This window comes from Macaca thibetana, chromosome 11, assembly GCF_024542745.1.
Source record: "Macaca thibetana thibetana isolate TM-01 chromosome 11, ASM2454274v1, whole genome shotgun sequence".
NCBI classification, from domain to species: domain Eukaryota; kingdom Metazoa; phylum Chordata; class Mammalia; order Primates; family Cercopithecidae; genus Macaca; species Macaca thibetana.
The window spans coordinates 104,555,314-104,574,278 of record NC_065588.1 but is presented as its reverse complement, the minus strand read 5'-3'; the positions used below and the strand labels follow the sequence as shown (position 1 = coordinate 104,574,278).

Sequence of the window (18,965 nt, the reverse complement as noted above, 5' to 3'; positions counted from 1 at the left end):
GGTTCTTGGGGATGCCCAGAAAGCTCAAATACTGAAGCTGCAGATGGAGCAGTTAAGTATTCTAAAGGGAACCTAAAGCAAACTGTGTGTGTTGGTAGAATGTGCCCCTGCAGGGTTGGAGCAAAATCTGTTTCTAAACTTAGAGTTTGGCTGCCCCAGGCCTGAACGCACTTGTTTGCTCTTGGGAGACAGGGTGCGCATTCTCATCCAAGCATTTGCTTGCTGGAGTTGAGGATTGAGGACCAGATGGTGGCAGAAGGGATATGCAGGCTTGCTCTTGCTCTCACCTGAGGCTAGAGAGAAGTGCCACGTCTGGTAAGGAGTACCCTGGTCTCCAGGGTTGGTCTCCCTCCGGGTAGTAATGTACCAAATCCAATGAGCAGACTTGGACTTGGCCTCTTGGCCTCTGTGGTTGTCGTGTTTGGACTGTGGGGTGATGGTGGGATGTCCTTTGGAGGAGAGATGTTTCCATGTTTCTCCAGGGGGTATTGTTGGTCTACTACAGAGGAAGCCTTATTCCCCATTTCTCTTGGTTCAGAGGAGCTGGGTGGGAACTTGGAGGTGTGGCAATATTCCCAGAACATCCTCCGTGCAGGGTGAGTGTTTAGGCAGGAAGTTCCAAGTAAAGCGTTTGAATGTTGAGTCTTAGCAACCACTCTTAGCAATAATTTTAAATTAATCTTCACGGTACTATATCTCTCCTCTTATTCTGTTGTCTGTAGTAGCACCGACAGGCTGAGGATCTATCAACATTTTAAATGCAAATATCCTTTGCCCCAGAATTACCACTTCTAGGAATCTCATCTAAAGAAATACTAAGAAAAAGAAGCATGTAGCAATGTTCTTTGCAACATTGTGTGCAATAGCATAAAACTGGAAATAAGCAAAGTGCTGGAGAAGTGGGGACTGTTAGATAAACCTTGGCATATCTGCACTAGAGTGAGGCAGATCTATGCACACTGACATCGAAACTTCTCTGACACATATGACTGAGAATAGAGAACAATCCTATTCATACAAGAAAAAAAATCAATGCCACAATATATGTATGTAAATGCACAGAAAAATTCTACAATTGTGCCCACTTAATAAATGGAGCTACCTCTAGGGAGGGCAGTGGAATTATATGTGTGGAGTATATGTGAATAATAATGATGGTAATTAAGATGAGAGGTGACATTTGTTGAGTGCCCACTCTGGGCCAGACACTGTTGAGGGGCTTTATGTGAAATCACTTGCTCAGTGCTAATAAATGACCCTATGAGTTGTGATTATAACCCCCATGTTACAGATGAGGAAATAAAGGCATGATTTGACTCCAGGGGGTGCTCTATACAAGAACACAATAGGAATTGTGGCCCCAGAATTGTTCAGCGCAGTGGGACCGCAAAGAGATGAGGCTAACGTGCCTGATTTAAGTAAAAGGTGGAGTCAGACCTTGAACTATTACGCTTGATCGCCTCTATTTTCTCCTTCTTTAAAGCCAGCTTTTACATTGGGATTGTTTTTATTTATTATGTGTGTAAAACAAATAACTACATCCTGGTCTCACTTGGATATTCGTAAGGGCCTGTATCCCTACGTGGGTGAATATGAGCCATCCTGCTCCTGGGCGGGGGTGGGAGCCGCCCCAGCAGACCACAGCAGTGGCACAGCAGGATGCCAACGCCAGCAGGACCCGTGGGCACATTCCTGAGCTTAGGTAAAAGGATTCCTGCGGAACCCTCAGAAATAGCTGGGGCGAATTCCAAGCCATTAGGCTGCTGTGGGCTTGCACCTTAATAATTTAGGAATGACAAGAACTTCTTCAAGGAGTAAAAGACTTACATAATCACACACATCTCAGGCTAAGGCCTGGGACATGAGGGATTATATAATAATGCTCTATATGAAAGAAAAATAGGATTATATTATGCATTGTGCATGTGAACTGATTTTTTATTCAATATGTCATAAATGCTTGGCAGCCTTTGAAAAAAGATAAGGTAGCTACTAGCTATCTCCTATGTGCCTTGTTGGCCATCCAGCAGGTAGACTATAATTTGCTTCTCTAATCCCCTAGGGGGCGTCGATGTTACTTTCTAAATCTAAACAATGTTGCAGGGACATCCTTGGCCTCCAGTGGCTTCAGTGGGTCTGACTTTCCCAAGGAGCTTGTAAACATGTAGATCCTGGGCTCACCCTGTGTAATAACTACTGCTCAATAACAAATTACCCCCAAGCCTAACAGCTTTAAACAATGACTATTCGTTTGTCTCACAGAGGTTTTGAGAGTCAGGAATTAGGGAGCGTCCTAGCTGGTTGCTTCTGGCTTGAGGTCTCTCAGGAGTCAAGATGTGGTTCAGACTCAACTGAGGCTGGAGGATCCGTTTCGAAGGCGGCTGTCTCACAAGGTCTGTGCTGGCTGTTGGCAGAATCCAGCTCCTGGACCTGCAGAATTCTCTATAGGATTGCTTGAATGTCCTCATGACATGGCGGCTGAGTTTCCCCCACAAAGAGTGACCCAAGAGAAAGCAAGACAAGGCTGCAGTGTCTTTTATGACTTAACCTCAGAGGGCGCTCTGTCACTTCTGCAATATGCCATTGCATTAGTTACAGAGGCCAGGCCTGTTCAAGGTGGGAGGAGACTGTAAGAAGGTGGGTGTGAATACCAGGGACACAGCGGGAGGCAGGAATCACTGGGGGTCATCTTAGGAGATTCCGATTTCACAGGTGTGAGTGAAATGCAGGGATCCCGCCCTCCCCTTACTTTATTATTATTATTATTTTTACTTTTTCTCTTTTTAGAGATGATGTCTTGCTCTGTCACCCAGGCTAGAGTGCAGTGGCATGATTATAGCTCACTGCAGCCTTTAACTGAGGCTGGATGCAACAGCTTAGGAGATTCTGATTTTGCAGATGTGAGTGGAATGCAGAGGTCCTGCCCCACCCCCACCCTTTGCCCAGTGAATGTCCCCCAACCTTTTTTTTTTTTTTTTTTTTTGAGACAGAGTCTCGCTCCATTGCCCAGGCTGGAGTGCAGTGGTGGGATCTCGGCTCATCACAACCTCCACCTCCTGGGTTCAAGTGATCCTCCTGCCTCAGCCTCCTGAGTAGCTGGGATTACATGTGTGTGCCACCACGCTGGCTAATTTTTGTATTTTTAGTAGAGACAGGGTTTCACCATGTTGGCCAGGCTGGTCTCGAACTCCCAACCTCAGGTGATCTGTTTGCCTTGGCCTCCCAAAGTGCTGGGATTACAGGTGTGAACCACAGCCTGATGCCCCTTGTTAACAAGTGCCCAGGGTAATCTGTTGTGGGCACTCTGAGCATATATTTCAGAAGATACCTGTATATCCATGACTGCTCACCTCTCTGAGTATTTTTTTTTAGGATAGATGCCCAGAAGTGGGTTTTCTTGGTGAAGGGGACACCCAGGCATAATGCTATTGGTATCTTCTATCACTCCATTCTCTAGAGAGGGGACCTCAGGCTCCACTCTGGATATGGAGCCATGAAAGACCCTTCAACCACACTGTTTGCCTGTTTTTAGCATGTGGGTTGGACAGGAAGAGGTGACTAGAATGACAGGCAGAATATATTTTGCGTTTCTTGCCTGACATCAGCAAAGCACTGAGGTTGGTGGCAGCGGTGAAGTTGTCAACCAGAAAAATGCATTAGCTCAGCACAGATTTACTAACTCAGTCTTCAATTCCTCTTCAAGAGGGGCTGCGAACGGGTTCCTGAAATTTGCTTGCCCTGGGATGTGGGAGTGACAGGGCAGGAATGCCATTGGTATCTTTGGTTTGTGTATACAGTGGAAGACTTTGAACAACTGAAAATGACTCATTGGCCTGTACATGGACATTTAAAGAAAAGACCCTGGGCAGACTTCACTTTGGAGTCACACAGACGGAGAGTTTCGGTCCCAGCTCTTCCTTGTTTGGTTAGGAGAACTTGAGTGTTACTTGGTTCTTCTGAGCCTCGGTTTCTTAGTCTATATAACGGAGGTAATTATTTCAATGGGTGTGTATAACTTTGAGATGAAAAAAGAGTAAAAAGCCCAAATAATTGGGGGTCATTTTGAAAATCAGATGATAGCTGGAAACCCTGCAGGGGCATCAGTTTTGTGTGGCCCTTCTTCTGATAACATCTATCTGATGTATTGAGCTAGCTTTCCCGACCTCTGACTTAATGTGGTGTAGGTTAGCCCCATTCCTGCCTCCCTGGGTAGGCAATTTTGTTACAGGAAAGGGGTCCCGACTGAGACCCCAAGAGAGGGTTCTTGGATCTCGCATAAGAAAGAGTTCAGGGTGAGTCCACAGATTAAAGAGAAAGCAAGTTTATTAGGAAAGTAAAGGAGTAAAAGAATGGCTGCTCCATAGAGCAGCCCTGAGGGCTGCTGGTTGCCCATTTTTCTGGTTGTTTCTTGATGATATGCTAAACAAGAGGTGGATTATTCATGTCTCCCCTTTTTAGATCATAAAGGGTAACTTCCTGACATTGCCATGGCATTTGTAAACTGCTATTTGAGGCTTTCACAGTGGGAGTGTAGCAGTGAGGACGACCAGAGGTCACTCTTCTTGCCATCTTGGTTTCGGTGGGTTATAGCCGGCTTCTTTACAGCAATCTGTTTTATCAGCAATGTCTGTAAGACCCGTATCTTGTGCTGACCTCCTGTCTCATCCTGTTACTAAGAATGCCTTAACCTCCTGGGAATGCAGCACAGCAGATCTCAGCCTCATTTTACCCAGGTCCTATTTAAGATGGAGTAGCTCTGGTTCACACGCCTCTGACAATTTTAGCTTTGGCCAGTCAGAGGATTTATTGCATCCCAAGCCACAACAAGGTTCAGGGAAGGCACATGACCCTAGCCGATCCAATCAGAGTGAATTCCAGGACTTGTGAGAGAGATCCTGATAAAGATGCATTGTTCTGCTGAGGGGCTGAGCTGGTGGGATGTAAGCCAGGAACTGCTGTCATTTATTTTGTTACACTGGCAGAAACACCTACCTGAGAGTGAAGCCAACACAGAGACAAAAAAGAGAGAAGAACCAAATATTGATTCTGTCTTTTGAGCACTTCGATCAAGTTGCACCTGAACTTTCAAGTTATACAAGCCAGTAAATCCCCCTTTAGGCTTAAATCAGTTTGATTTGAGTTTCTGAAACTTTCAGTCTTGCATAGTAACAACTGAGGTAAAATTTGGGGCTATGTGAAAGCCCCAAATAGCAGCAAATTATCTGTGTTAAATTTCCATGCATTTGATACCTTTGCTGGAGATGAGGCAAGGTTATATTTTCCTGGGTCACTGTCTCATCCCCTTGGGAAAAGGAACTATTTGTGTTCATTTTGAAAAGCCAGACATCTGGCCACTCCTAGAGAAATAACATAAACTCTGTTTCTCAAAGCACAAGTGTGTCTTTAGAATGGAATATCTTCTCTGCTTACTGTATACCAGACACTCTTCAGAAATTAACATGTTTCTTTGTAATTCACAGAAAAAATACCCTAACAAAACCCTGAATGAATAGAATTTATAGTTTTGGCTTTTTCTTCCATCCTTTTCTCATTAGATCATTGGCTCTTGCTACTAGCTTATATTACAATTTGATATGATAGTTGATTTAGCACAAATTTTTATGTGACAGGATAATTCATTGCAACACCATTAATTTGTGTTTTGTTTTGTTACAAGAAAAGACTCAGAATGGATGGAAGTTCTTTATAAATTCTCCTCTACTGCATACTGTTAAGAAGGGGAAAGAAGAGTGCTGGGTAGGTGGGCATGCAATGTCTGCTCCAAGTGGTACTCAATAAATGTTTTTTTTACTCTTTCCTCTTCTGTCTTGTTAGAACATCGAAACATACTAGAAGTGTAGTTGTCGGTAGGCAGAAGAATTCTCCCAGGGTCCATCAAAACCTACTCCATAGCCAATGACCTAAATATGAAGCCTGTGGATTCACATCAGACAGAGGACTGGTAGATGAGAGCTTTCGGGGCTGCTGCAGGAGTGCATAGGCTCTGACTCCATTATCCATCACAGAATGTTACCATTCAAAGATCAGTGATAAACATCCTAGATAATACTGGCAGCCAGGAGCTATAGAGCCCAGTTCCAAGAAGGCACTCTGTAATCTCAGGGAACTTGAACCATTCTGTTTGCCCTTCAGCTTGCAGCCCTTGGCTTATGGCTCAAAAGATAGAGAGATGAGTGGCTTTGAGGAGTGGGAAAGAGGCAGAAACAATGAGCGAGGAGGGAGATCCCTCAACACCAGAGGGGTGGGAGCTCTGCAGATGCCTCAATCCACTCTCTCATGGGATCCTGGGGAGGTGGCTGGACCCCTACTGGTGGTCAGGATGGGGAGGTGTGGAATGGCTGGGGTACGCTGAAAGAAGCTGGACCCTGGGTACTGGGCCCTCCAGCCTCCACAAACATTCCTGTGGCCAAACTTAATGGATTCTGCAGAGTTGTATGATAAACAGTAAGGTCATGGGGAAGTGAAGGCCAGAGTTTATCCTTTATTTCCTGGCCCCAAGTTAAACCTCTCAGATTCTAATGTGACCTTAGGTGGAAGGACCACCTCAAAACAGGGAGATTGATTTCTTGCCAACTCCATAAGTTGGGGGCTCAGAGTTGATTAAAAAATGAGCGTGGCATTTATTACACATTTCATTTTGCAGGTGATGTTTTGTAAACATAGCTATTATTTATTAGATGTTTACTAGTGCCACACACTGTGCTGAATATTTTAATTTGCAGTATTGACTTTACCCTTCAAAGCAACCCCATGATATTAGATATTATTTGCTACAAGTAATTTACATTTTGTAGACGAGGAAACTTGAGTCTTAGAGAGATTAGGTTGCTTGCTGTAGCATATGTTGTTGGTACCCCTACAAGCCCCACTCCTACCCCCTTGGGTTTTACCATTTCCAAGTCCGTGGGCAGGACTTCCATCTCCTAGCATTGGCAGCTGTTTGCCCAAGGACTCTCTTTGGCCACCAGATTCCCCCATACATAGTAGGCCAGAAGTGCCTAGGGGTTAATGCCTCTGGCAGCATCCCTCAAATAACATATGGGAGTTGGAGTATTAATACCCCAGCTCCCTTGCTGCTTGGATGAGTTAGCATTAAGGCAGTGTTTAACATTGGTTCTCCAGCAGAATTCAGCTCCAGTGATAGCTTCCTTGATACATGCCCTTTATTGGTTCCTCCTCTTCCCCACTGCCTTGTGGTGCTTCCTGAGGTCACTTTCTAAATCAACTATGTACACTCAAACCCTTGTCTTAAAGTAAGTTTCTGAAGGATCCTGAACCAAGATACTTGCCCATGGTAAGTTGCAGAGCTGGGATCTAAATCCTGTTCTGCCTATCTCTAATGCCTGTGCACTTAGTCTTTGCACTGGAGGTTTCTTTTAAGCATGATATACCAGCATTTTGAGTGTCTGCAAGGACTCCATGATGTACAAGTTCTCTGCCACTTGGCAAGCTTGAAAGCAGTGATCTCAGATATGTGCATGTGAAGTGAGTGGGAAGTACACAGACTCCTGATCTTATTTACTATGGAAGTGTCAGGGAGAGCAATTTCCATAAGCCAATGCCAGGGTGGAATTCTTCTGCTCTTTGGTGGGAAAGAGGAGGGAGGAGTGTGCTGCTCTGAGGAGGGGTCTGTGTGCTGATGCTGAGTCTAGTTAGCATGCTGCTTGAGTACATCTCCTCCAAGCTGGCCATCTCTCAGCTGGGCGATAAAGTAATTTAACTAGGGCTGTCTTCCAGGCTAGAGCTCCTGGAGATTGCTCCCCATTTATCACGGAGGAAAAATTGGGATCCACAGCCCCTGGCTTGCCAGCATCATCTAGGCTGCACGTCATTGATCTTTGAATGGTGAAGTTCCATGATGGGTAATGGAGACAGAGCCTGTACGCTCCAGCAGCCACAAAATCTCTTCTCAAACCAGTCCTCTGCCTGATGTTGTTCCACAGGCTGTGTGTTTACTCATTGGCAATGGGGTAGGAGTTGATGGACCCTGGGAGGATTCTTCTGCTGAGAGATGCCTGCTCTTCTGGTTTGTCGTGATGTCTCTCAACAGAGAAGGACTGGGAGGAGGGAAGAAAGTGTGGTTTGAATACGACTGCAGTGGAAATTGTATGTTTGCCTACATGCAGGGATCTGCAACCTTTTTTCTGTAAAGGCCCCGATAGTAAACATTTTTGGCTTTGCAGCCATGTGGTCTCTGTTGCAACTATTTAATTCTGTTATTGTACCACAAAAGCAGCTATAGACAACATATAGATGAATGACTGTGGCTGTGTTCCAATAAAACTTTATTTACAATAGCAGGCTGGGTTTGGCAGGCCAGCTGACTCTGGCCCACAGCACCCACTCTCTTTTACCCTCTTTCCTTATATGACCTGATTTTCATATCATCCTTCTCTTGTATCCCTTGTGCTCCCGGGAGATTGACTCCATCCTCAGTCATCAGGGGTGGATTGTGATTGGTTTAAGCCAATCAGCATTCCATTTCTCTGACCCCAGCCCCCGTCCCCTGGACAGAGTGATTGATTCAGAAGTGGACGGGTGACTGAAGTCAGCCAATGTGAGTGAATGTCAAGACTGTTTGTGAGTAGGGAGAAAGACAATTTGTGTCCATAGATTGCATGGGTTTCAAACATGAGACCTGGAGCTACTGCAGCTATTTTGTTCTCCTGAGGAAAGCCTGTTTGTGGATGAAGTCAGCCACAATGAGAAAGTAAGGATTATGAGAATTAGAAATGAAGAGTGAGCCCTGAGACTTTCCAATTATAAATTGCTTTTTTAAAAATGCCAATTTGTGACCAGGCACGGTGGCTCACACCCGTAATCCCAGCACTTTAGGAGGCTGAGGCGGGCGAATCACTTGAGGTCAGGAGTTCGTGACCAGCCTGGCCAACATGGTGAAACCCTGTCTCTACTAAAAATATAAAAAATTAGGCATGGTAGTGCCTGCCTATAATCCCAGCTACTCAGGAGGCTGAGGCAGGAGAATTGCTTGAACTCGGGAGGCGGAGGTTGCAGTGAGCCGAAATCGTGCCACTGCACTCCAGCCTGGGTGACACAGCGAGACTCTGTCTCAAAAAAATAAAAAATAATAAATAAATAAATAAATAAATTATAATAATTACAAAAATTAGCCGGGTGTGGTAATGTGCATCTGTAGTCCCAGCTACTCAGGAGACTGATGCAGGAGAATGGCTTGAACCTGGGAGGCAGAGGTTGCAGTGAGCTGCGATTGCGCCACTGCACTCCAGCCTGGGTGACAGAGAGAGACGCTTCTCAAAAAATAAAATAAAAAAAAAAAAAATAGGACAGGTGCAGTGGTTCACACCCGTAATTCCAGCACTTTGAGAAGTTGAGGTGGGCAGATCACAAGGTCAGGATTTCGAGACCAGCCTGGCCAATATGGTGAAACCCCATCTCTACTAAAAATACACACACACAAAAATTAGCTGTGTGTGGTGGCAGGCACCTGTAATCCTAGCTACTAGGAAGCCTGAGGCAGGAGAATTGCTTGAACCTGGTAGGTGGAGGTTGTAGTGAGCCGAGATTGTGTCACCGTACTCCAGTGTGGGTGACAGTGCGAGACATCACACACAAAAAAAATAAAAATAAAAAATGTCATTTTGAGATGAATTTTAAGTACTTGAGAATCTTAATAGGCTTTTTTGTAGCTAGACATTGTGCTTCACAGATATCATCTAATTTAATAGTCATAACAACTCTATGTACAAGGCTTTCTAATCTCTATTTAGCAGATGCTGAGACTAAGACATAAAAAGACAAAGTAGCATGGTTGAAGTACACCGTGGAGACGATCATGAGTGACCACCTGGAATCCCCCTGCATTCTCATATTTCAGCATTACATCCTGCCCCTGACCACAGTGATTGATGGCTCTTGGAAGAGGCATATGATGCAAGCTGAGCCCATCAGAATCCTCCTCTGGGATTTTTCTTTCTGGAGCTGGAGGAAAAGAGTTCTTTTTCTCTGTTTGTGCATCCCCCTTTCTAGAAATCTTTTTTTCTACTTAAATCTGCAAGATTGTAGAGGGAGTAGCCATTGTTATAGTATAACCCTGCCTCTGGTCACAGTTGATTGGTTTAAAGGAAAACACTTGACCCAACCAAGACTAATTAGTCCTGTGTTGGTTTGAAAATATATCTGTGAGAGGCGTTTGAATCAGAGTGACTCCATCTTGAGTGAGGGCTGGAAAATGAGGCTGGGACCTGCTGGTCTGCATCCTCAGGAAGTTTGGCATTCTGAGCCTCTAGATGTTTACGGTTAAGGGAACAAATTAATAATGTTTACTAAACAGACCCAGACTTGGGAGTGTCCAGATATCCTGATATCTGGAGAACATAGGCATTCCTAATTTTGCTTTAAAGATAGTAATATAGATTCTTGCAAAATATAGTTATTAAGAAAATTAATCCTCTATCACAAACCCTTAGAGCACATCTCCCCATATATACAAGCATTGTACCTAGCGGGAATGCGTTCCTCCTCTTACTTTCAGGAACGTCCTACTCTGTCTATGGAGTAGCTGTCCTTTCACCACTTTACTTTCTTTGCTTTTACTTTGCACTGCAGACTCACCCTGAATTCTTTCTTGCACGAGATCCAAGAACCCTCTCTTGGGGTCTGTACTGGGACCGCTTTCCTGTAACATATTTCTGGCGTCCACAGAAGGGACTATAGTGAGCAAACCACTGACTTTGGGTAAGCGGTGGGGTCCTGTAACATAGTCACAGGTTCTTTGATACTCCTTCCTTCAAAAAGTGAAGCTCTCCCTTTCATAAAACGTGGGCTGAACTTAGGGGCTTGCTTTAAATTAATAGAATGATGGTATGTGATGTCTGAGGCTGATCATAAAAGGGATAGTTTCTGCCAGATGTTTTCTGTCTTTTAAAAAAATATTTAAATATTGATTTATTTATTCTTTTCAATCCAAATCGGTTTCAGGCAATGTTCTCTCTCCCAGATCACTCCCTTCAGGTGAAGCCAACTGCCTTGTTGTGCAGAGGCTCCAGCCTCCTGTGGAGAGGCCCACATGGAGAGGATCTGCCTTCACTAGCAGGAGCTTTCCAGCCACATAAGTGACTTCTTCTGGAAGTGGATTCCCCAGCCCTAGTTAACAGCATTCTAATTGTTAACCAAAAAGTGACTGAGGCCATTAGAGGTTTATTTAGCTAAGGTTGAGGATGCAACCAGGAAAAATAGAAATCGCAGGAGCATCTGTGATCTCTGCTTTTCTCCAAAGGGGACTTTGTATGCACTCTGGTATTTAAAGGAGAAAGAGCAAGGAGTGGGAGACGGGAGGAAGCGAGGGAGATATGCAGTGAGGTAGATGGTTACATTCTTGTGAGGCCCTGATTAGTCTCAATAAATCTAAACTTTAGGCGGGGCACAGTGACTCATGCCTGTAATCCTAGCACTTTGGGAGGCTGAGGCAGTTGGATCACTTGACGCTAGGGGTTCCAGACCAGCCTGGCCAACATGGCAAAACCACGTCTCTACTAAAAATACAAAACTTATCTGGTGTGTAGCTGTAATCCCAGCTACTCAGGAGGTGGAGGCAGGAGAATTGCTTGAACCTTGGAGGTGGAGGTTGCAGTGGGCCAAGATTGCACCATTGCACTACAGCCTGGGCAACAGAGCAAGACTCTGTCTCAAAAAAATCAATCAATCAATCAATCAATCAATCAACATTGTACATGTGAAAAGAGGGAGTAGAGGAAAAGTCAATTATGTATTATCTCCCTCTCAGTAAATCTACATTTTACATAAGATAAACATGAAAAGAGGGAGTAGAGGAAATGAGGTCATGATTTGGGTTGTGAAATCACAGCTGTCCATTTGGGAACAAAAGGAAGACAGTAGTGGTGGCTCAGTTCCCAAGCTTAACTTTCCCTTTGGCATAGTGAGTTTGGGGTCGCATAATTCTATTTTTTTTTTTTTTCAGAAGATGATTTCTGGCATGGGAGACACTGAGCCATACTCACCCAGCTAAGCTGCCCCTGGATTCCTGACCTGCAAGACACGAAGTGAGATAATAAATGGTCTTGTTGTAAGCCTTTCCGTTTCTGGGTAATTCATTGTGCAGCAGTAGATAACTGATACCAGACCCTTCATTGAGTCATTTTGGGCTTGAAATGGAGAGAGTCAGGCTAATTTGGGATTTGGGATCTCTTGGCAGACATTATTTCCTATCATAAAGATCAGAATGCCAGAAGAAGGCAGTTTCCAAGCAAGAGAGGGCAAAATGAGAGAGGGAGAGTGGGAGAGAGAAAGAAGAGAACAGAGAGAAGACTGAGGTGTGTGTGTTATTTCTGCCATTTATGGGTGACAAAACCCAGATTTACCTTTGCAGGGATGAGTCTTTTCCCACTGTGTGTTCATTTCGTTCGATAGATCTGGCTGCACGCCCTCGCTTCCTGGGTGATTATGTAATTTACATAGTTGTAGCGTCAATATGAAGTAGTTTCTGAAGCTAGCCTCTGGGGTTTTCAGTTATCTGAGCCAGTATTTCCTCCCCACTTTTGTTTGCTAAACTCGGTTTGACTTGAGTCTCACAAGTGAAAGGGACTTCACTGAAACAGGAGCAGAGACAAGCAGCAGATAGAGATTAAGAAATTTCTTGAGAATGTACAAATTCCTGGATCCGGCTGTTCCCCAACCCAGGCAAATCCTGCCTTCACTAACAACAGCCGGGCAGCAGCAACAGCAAACGTTCATTGAATGCTTATAATGAATTCCACCTTTTGCTAATTTAGTTTCTCTCACTGGCAATCAAGAAAGGCTTAAAGAATACAATATCCACTGCAAAAATATCTGGAAGGGGAGATAATGTGCCAAGGGAAGCAAAATAAATCAAGGTTTACAAAAAGACAAAGGTGAAAGATTGTGTAAGACCATAACTGTGTCATGTGTAAATTTTGCCTAGACTTTCTCTGTATTTAGGACACCCTGTGGCAGGGACCTCAGCCCCGTGGGGAAACCTTAATGGATTGGATGCTAAGCTGATGCAGGCTTGGGGAGTTGCCAGAGAAGCCTAAGCAAGGCATACATCTAAAAGCTTTCTGAATAGTTAAAATTAGGACCTAAATCTATCTTCTTCTTAAGAATGACAGGGATGGGGCGGGTGCGGTGGCTCACACCTGTAATTCCAGCACTTTGGGAGGCTGAGGCGGGTGGATCACTTGAAGTCAGGAGTTCAAGACCAGCCTGGTCAACATGGCAAAACCCCATTTCTACTAAAAATACAAAAATTAGCTGGGTGTTGTGGCGCATGCCTGTAATCCCAGCTACTTGGAAGGCTGAGGCAGGAGAATTGCGTGAATCTGGGAGGCAGAGGTTACAGGGAGCCAAGATTGCGTTATTGTACTCCAGCCTGGATGACAGAGCCAGACCCTGCCTCAAAAAAAAAAAAAAAAAAAAAAAAAAGAATGACAGGGATAGAAGATGGTGTTGGAAGGGGGAGGTTTTTAAATTGAGAAACCATATTCCTCATGTATTTTTTTTTCTCTCTTAGATTTTTTTCCTTTTTTGCATAGAATATGAAGTTCAAATTCTGTTGTTATTGTTGTTTTTTTTTTGAAACAGAGTTTCACTCTTGTTGCCCAGGTTGGAGTGCAATGGTGCGATCTCAGCTCACTGCAACCGCCGCCTCCCAGATTCAAGTGATTCTGCCTCAACCTCCCAAGAAACTGGGATTACAGGCATGCGCCACTACGCCTGGCTAATTTTTTGTATTTTTTTTTTTTTTTAGTAGAGATGGTGTTTCTCCATGTTGATCAGGCTGGTCTTGGACTCCCTACCTCAGGTGATCCGCCTGCCTCGGCCTCCCAAAGTGCTGGGATTACAGGCGTAAACCACTGCAAATGGCCTACGAAGTTCAAGTTCTACTTCCTCTCTCTCCAGAGATGCCCGCTTTTTAACAGTTTGGAGTGTATTCTTGAAGGTTTTTTCTATGCATTTGCACACATGTACATCTGCCTATGTGTACTTTTGCATTTACTTTCTTTTTTTATTTTTAACATAGCAAGTGTGTTTATTTTGGGTATAAACTATCTTTCATTGAACTGTGAGATGTTTCTGAAGATCCAAGAGAAGTGGACACAGCCAGAGTAGTTTATAAGCAGAATAGCTCATAACCCTGGTGTGGAGAAGACCATTTCTTGAACTCACAGAACAATGTCTTTAAAATTTCATTCCTAAAAAAATACAAGCTGTTCTGGATAACAGAGTGGGAGACCTTGTGATAACCATTGTTTCTTCAGGATACTTTCCATTTTATGTATCCAGTGTCATTTCTAAATACTTAATAGACCATCACTGAAATACAGTGTATTATTCAGAATAGAAGGTATATACATTTACTATAAATACTTATCTTGCATATACTGTGCACATATGTGATTTTCAATAGCTTCAAGTATGCTAGAAATTTTTGACTGGCCCCTTTGGTGAACACCAGGCTATGGGCTGCATAAGTGGTAATGTCAGGCCTCTGAGCCCAAGCTAAGCCATCTATCCTCTGTGACCTGCAGGTATGCATCCAGATGGCCTGAAGCAACTGAAAATCCACAAAAGAAGTGAAAATAGTCTTAACTGATGACAATCCACCACTGTGATTTGTTCCTGCCCCACCCTAACTGATATTCTCCCCCGCCCTTAATAAGGTACTTTGTAATATTCTCCCCCACCCTTAAGAAGGTGCTTTGTAATATTCTCCCCGCCCTTGAGAATGTACTTTGTATGTCTATCCCAAACCTGTAAGAACTAATGATAATCCCATCAACCTTTGCTGACTCCTTTTTCGGACTCAGCCCACCTGCACCCAGGTGAAATAAATAGCCTTGTTGCTCATACAAAGCCTGTTTGGTGGACTCTCTCCACATGGACGCGCGTGACAGTAACACAATTCCGGGCACTCTTCTTTAGTTCCAGCTCTGGCAGAGATCTTCTCACTGTCGGAGACATTTGAAGTAGAATAACTCCATCTTAAATAGGACCTGGGTAAAATAAGGCTGAAACCTGTTGGGCTGCATTCCCAGATGGTTAGGCATTCTCAGTCACAGGATGAGACAGGAGGTCAGCACAAGATACAGGTCATAAAGACTTGGCTGATAAAACAGCTTGCAGTAAAGAAGCTGGCCAAAACCCACCGAAACCAAGATGGCGATGAGAGTGACCTCTGGTCGTCCTCACTGCTACACTCCCACTAGCGCCATGACAGTTTACAAATGCCATGGCAACCTCAGGAAGTTACCCTATATGGTCTAAAAAGGGGAGGCATGAATAATCTACCCCTTGTTTAGCATATCATCAAGAAATAACCATAAAAACTGGCAACCAGCAGCCCTCGGGGCTGCTGTGTTTATAGGTTAGCCATTCTTTTGTTCCTTTACTTTCCTGATAAACTTGCTTTCACTTTATGGACTCACCCTGAATTCCTTGTTATGCAAGATGCAAGAACCCTTTCTTGGTGTCTGGATCAGGACCCCTTTCCTGTAACATCACCATGGTTGATGATGTTTGAGGGAATTATGGCTAATAGGTGTTCCTTTTGCGTCTGGGTGCTGCTGTAACATAGGTTCCTGGCAAGTAAATAGGGCCTAGTTTAAAGACCATTTCAACTAGGCGGTTAAGGAAATGAACTCATTTTCATCTTTGGTGAGTATTGAGCGACATCAGTATTTCCCATAGTCTTTGCTCTCTGGATACCTGAGGTATAGGAAACAACTACATTAGAAACACATTTGGAAGCCTAGGCCACTTGAAATTGTTATAATTAAAGTTTCGATGCTACAAAAGAAATAGCACTCGAATATAAAATTTTCTTTTTAATTCTCAGCAAGGCAAGTTACTTCTATAGAAGGATGTGCCCTTACAGATGGAGCAATGGTGAGTGCACACTTGGACAAGGGAGGGAAAAGGGTTCTTATTGCTGACACATGTGGCCCCTGCTGCTGTGTCTTTCCCCTGTTGGCTAGGGTTAGACGGCACAGGCTAAACTAATTCCGATTGGCTAATTTAAAGAGAGCGATGGCATGAGTGGTTTGGCAGGAAAAATGGTTATGCAGGGTGGAGAATGAGTCAGGGCAGAGCAGGTAGCAGGTAATCGGAATGAGTCAGGGTGGAGCAGGTAATCGGAAAAGGTTGCTTTATGAGGAAGTTAAGTTTAAAAGTAGAAGGCAAAGAATTGAACATACGACATACTGATTCTTTGAAAAGAAATTTAGAACTCATGTCTAACAAAATGTATTAAAGGTCTAAAGTTCACATTCAGGATTTATGATTCTGATTTTTTTCCCCCAAGACCATTTCCTTTCTTTTTAATAATACTTATATTATAAATGGGTCTTGTGCACACAAGGAAATCTTCATTTTTAAAAAGAGATACATTTAATATTTCAACAGCATATTATCCATTCCTTTGTTAATGGGCATTTAATTGTTTCCATCTATTTTGTGTCTGTTTCAAGCACACCCTTCTCCATATATATTTGTGCACGTGTATGTCTGTAGGAAAGATGGGTCCTAGAAATAGAGTTGAGAGGGTAGAAGTTTATGCAAGTTTTGAAGTTTTATGGAATCTGCCATTGCCTTGGAAAAAGCTATGCCTTGTCATTTTGGTGAGTTTAAGCTCCTGTTACTCTTTGCCTTGTCAAGGCTGGGCAATATCCAGTGTTTTGTTTTTGCTCATCTGATTGGTGAAAGGATATCCTTTTGTTGTTTTAATGTGAATGAATTTCCTTTATTTTTTCAACTTTCAAAAACTTCCTTTTTCTTGAATCCGCCCACCATCCCACTTCCTGCCACTCTTAGATTCCACATTTCTTTTCTTTTCCAAGTGAACCCAGCTGCCAGAATTCTTTTCAAGCTATGAGACTTCAGGGCTGGGCTCTTCAAGGGTGTAATTAGCATAACCGAATCCCTGGCTTTAAGCCACTCACTACTCTCAACACTGCATTTAAGGAAATTAGGGAGATGGCTTTGATCACTTTCAGGAGATGGTGGTGGTCTGGGCCTTTCACGTTTGAGATTTCCCTGGGGTACTGGCTGCCAGTGGGTTTGGTAGAGAGAATGGGGTAAGGGTGTTGAGGGCAAGGAAGGGCTTCTTGGGACCCCAAGGACATCTTCAATTGATGGTGATTTGCAATTAAAGTCAAAGAAAGATGTGCAAGTCAGGATTAGGGGTTAAGGGTGTATGTGAGTGGGGAGATGGTGGAATCAATAATTAAAATACAAAATACACATGTGCTAGGGACAGCGCTAAAGACCTGAAATGTATGACCTTATGTAGTCCCCACAACAACCATGTGAAGTTGGTTCTGGTGTTATCCCCCTTTATAAATGTGAAAACAAGGTTCAGAGAGTTGAATTGCTTTGATTAAGACCACACAGCAGGTAGGTGGCTGACTAGGACTCCAACTCCTGCTGTCTTGCTCCCTCTTAAACATTGCAAATATTGCCTCCCACTGCAAGGTAATGTTGGACTAGCCCTGTACAGCCTAAAGATGCATCTGGATGTATATTACTTGATTTCATATAAACCACCTGTGAGATTGTTACTGGAAAAACCAAACTCTGTGAAATATGTAAAGAGGTTTATTCTGAGCCAATATGAGTGATCACAGCCCAGGAAACCATCTCAAGAGGTCCTGAGAAAGTGCCCAAGGAGGTTGGATTGCAGTTTGCTTTCATACATTTTAGGGAGGCAGGAGATACAGGCAAAGACAGAAATCAATACATGGAAGGTATATAGTGGTTTAGCCTGAAAAGATGGGATGAAGTAGGGGCTTATAGGTCATAGATAGATTCTGAGAATTCTGAGATTTTCTTTTTTCTTTCTTTTTTTTTTTTGAGGTGGAGTTTCGCTCTTGTCGCCCAGGCTGGAGTACAATGGTGTAATGTCGACTCACTGCAACCTCCACCTCCCGGGTTCAAGTAATTCTCCTGCCTCAGCCTCCTGAGTAGCTGGGATTACAGGCATCCGCCACCATGCCTAATTTTGTATTTTTTTTTTTTAGTAAAGACAGGGTTTCACCGTGTTGGCCAGGCTAGTCTTGAACTCCTGACCTCAGGGATCCACCCGCCTCGGCCTCCCAAAGTGTTGGGAACAGGCCTGAGCCACTACCCACATGCGATTCTGAGATTTTCTGTTTCGCAATTGGTTGAAAGAGTTAAGCCTTGTCTGAAGATTTGATGCCACTAGAAAGGGGATGCTTAAGTTAAGGGGGGTTGTGGAAGCCAAGGTTCTTGTTATGCAGATGAAGCTTCAAGGTAGTAGCCTTCAGAGAGAATAGGTGGTAAATGTCTTTTTTTGGACTTTAAAAGGTATCAGACCCTTAGTTAATCTCTGGTAGATCCAGGAAAGGATGGAAAAAGGGATCTGTAGATTCTCTACAGATGCAAATTTCCCCCCACAAGATATGGCTTTGCAGGGCCATTTTAAAATATGTCAAGAAATGGGCTGGGTGCCGTGGCTCACACCTGTAATCCCAGCACTTTGGGAGGCTGAGGGGGGCGGATCACTTGAGGTCAGGAGTTCAAGACCAGCCTGGCCAACATGGCGAAACCCTGTCTCTACTAAAAATACAAAAATTAGCTGGACATGGTGGTGCGCACCTATAATCCCAGCTACCTGGGAGGCTGAGTCACAAGAATTGCTTGAACCTGGGAGGCAGAGGTTGCAGTGAGTCAAGATCGTGCCACTGTACTCCAGCCTGGGTGACAGAGTGAGACTCCATCTAAAAACAAAACAATATGTCAAAGAAATGTATTTTGGGGTAAAATGTTTTGATTTTCTTCAAGGTTTGCTGTCTGTCATGTGATGTTATACCACATTCAGGTTGGAATTTGGTATCCTATTGCCACAAAGACTGTTTTGTCAGTCTTCTTGTTACTGGAAAGAGGTCCTGATCCAGACCCCAAGAGTGGGT

At 43.8% G+C, this 18,965-nt stretch overlaps 1 protein-coding gene and 1 long non-coding RNA gene across 40 annotated transcripts in view; one reads left to right on the top strand and one right to left on the bottom strand.

The window, feature by feature from the left end:
* LOC126931544 (uncharacterized) overlaps nucleotides 1-12,322 on the top strand; it is a 34,099-nt gene extending 21,777 nt beyond the window's left edge. The window contains exon 3 of the long non-coding RNA XR_007717880.1: nucleotides 11,981-12,322. This is a non-coding gene — a long non-coding RNA (uncharacterized LOC126931544). The remainder of the gene's footprint in view (nucleotides 1-11,980) is intronic.
* ISCU (iron-sulfur cluster assembly enzyme) overlaps nucleotides 1-18,965 on the bottom strand; it is a 627,706-nt gene that overhangs the window by 106,554 nt on the left and 502,187 nt on the right. The window contains exon 1 of one of the 39 annotated variants that reach the window (XM_050749913.1): nucleotides 8,518-8,521. The exons of 35 other annotated variants lie outside the window; for them this stretch is intronic. The gene's annotated coding sequence lies outside the window, so the exon portion shown is untranslated. Of the gene's footprint in view, nucleotides 1-2,214; nucleotides 2,219-2,953; nucleotides 2,959-8,517; nucleotides 8,522-18,965 lie in introns of those variants that run through there. 3 more of the 39 variants (XM_050749930.1, XM_050749902.1, XM_050749886.1) reach the window with 3 other exon arrangements.